Source organism: Lagenorhynchus albirostris, chromosome 11 (genome assembly GCF_949774975.1).
Source record: "Lagenorhynchus albirostris chromosome 11, mLagAlb1.1, whole genome shotgun sequence".
In the NCBI taxonomy this organism is placed as follows: Eukaryota; Metazoa; Chordata; class Mammalia; order Artiodactyla; family Delphinidae; genus Lagenorhynchus; species Lagenorhynchus albirostris.
Genome location: NC_083105.1, coordinates 31,481,915 through 31,483,723, shown reverse-complemented (window position 1 = coordinate 31,483,723; position 1,809 = coordinate 31,481,915). Strand labels below are relative to the sequence as shown.

At 36.0% G+C, this 1,809-nt stretch overlaps 1 pseudogene; it reads right to left on the bottom strand.

Annotated features, from left to right (window-relative positions):
• Positions 1–771: 771 nt before the first annotated feature.
• LOC132528892 (large ribosomal subunit protein eL30-like) lies at positions 772–1,134 on the bottom strand (annotated as a pseudogene).
• Between the last annotated feature and the right edge of the window lie 675 nt (positions 1,135–1,809).

Genomic DNA, 1,809 nt, shown 5'->3' with positions numbered 1-1,809 from the left:
ATTAAACAGTACTTTTCTTGTGATGGTAAGGAAAGTTATATTTAACAGGTTTTCATTCTCTCTTTTTATTCTTCCTCTACTCTGTGATCTACATGACTACACATACCCACAGCTTGCAAAAATCTTTTATGAATAGTTCTGTCAAAATAGGTTACTTCAAGTTGAACAAAATAAAAATCTTAAATTTGAATGCACAGTAAGAAATCATTTCCAGAATTGTGTTCTGTGGAACAACACTACCACTAAAAACCCAGGAGAAAAAGGCCTCTGTGGTCAAAGTTTAGGGAATGCTATATATATTTCTCTTCTGCAGATTTACAATGGGCTTTTTCATATTAAGGTTCTGATAAATCCTGTAGTAAAGACTTTGTATAGCCTAATATTTTTCAAATTTATTTAAACAGGAAGGCTGTTTAAAATCTAGCATCTTGTGGAACAAATGTTTAAGAGAAAAAATATTTGGGGAAATGCTACTGTAGATCCATAGTATTTACTTTGGTTACAGCTCCAAGGTAAATTTTGAGTATTATCAAATTCATAAAACCCAGAAATTAAGAAACTAAGAAACAGATGTTTGGGGATTAGCTAGGCTAGCAAGGTAACTTGCTTATCAAAACCAACATCACAGCCCATGAGATATAAATTTATGCTAGATGCTTTCATTACAAGATCTTTGTTTCTCCAGATGTTTATGTCTCAGAAGAGTCATATGGTAGTAATGCCTTTTTTTTTTAAATTTTTAAAACAAGCTCTGGCCAATTTCATTAAAGAAAAATTGTGCACGATTTACTTTTCACCAGTCTGTTCTCGCATGCCTCTAATAATATCAGAATCACCTGGATCAATGATAGCCAGTGTGCATACTCTGTAGTATTTTCAACACACTGTGCCCAATTCAATATTATTGCCACTGTAGTGACGGACACCAGTTTTGGCCAACATGGCATAATACTCTATTTCAGATTTCCTCAAGGCTGGCCAGTTGTTGGCAAGGATGACCTGTTTCGCTTTGCCGTGTCCGATCATTTTCAGAGTCTGCTTGTACCCCAGCACGTACTTTCCACTTTTCGTAACCAGTTAGAGCCTAGAGTTGATCGACTCCACTGACTTCTCCATCTTCTTTGTGGCCACCATCTTCCTGCCTTAGTTGTGGGATGCCCCCAACCAAGAGCAGCCACCAAGATGGCCGGAGAGTGAGAAAGGGGTAGTAATGTCTTTATTCTCATAAAGAGAATTATTATTTATTATGATTTATTATAGTTGAATAAATCATGGAAATTTTGTGATCACTGATAAGTAGTTGGAACTGCAAATAATAAGTCTATGATAGCCAAGGATTAGAGATGCAGCATAGTCACTTAATAGCTGTGTGACCTAGCTGTTTACCATCTCTGTCGCTAAGTTTTCACATCCATGAGTTGGGGTAATAGTAGTTCCTACCATGTAGAGTTTTATAAAAATTAAATGAGTTAGTACTTGTTAAAGTTCTTAGAACAGTAGTTTGATAAGTGCTATTTAAGGATTGCAAAATGAAACATAAAATACTTTCTTCATCAGTCTTATGCCTGAACATGGATGTCACAGATATGGATTTGTAAACTGTGGGCAGCAGTTTTGTGTCCCCATGAGTGGTAGGAAAATGGAAAGGAAGAGAAAGAGAAACAGGAAGGCTACCCAGTGCATCAACTGCTCCACTTCCACACATTTGAGAAAATTTTTATTTTTTTGTCATTTGTGGGGTTTGGTTTGTTTGTTTAAATGTGGTCTTAAGACCAGCATCAGAAACTAAAGTTTAACAGACACTTCCAG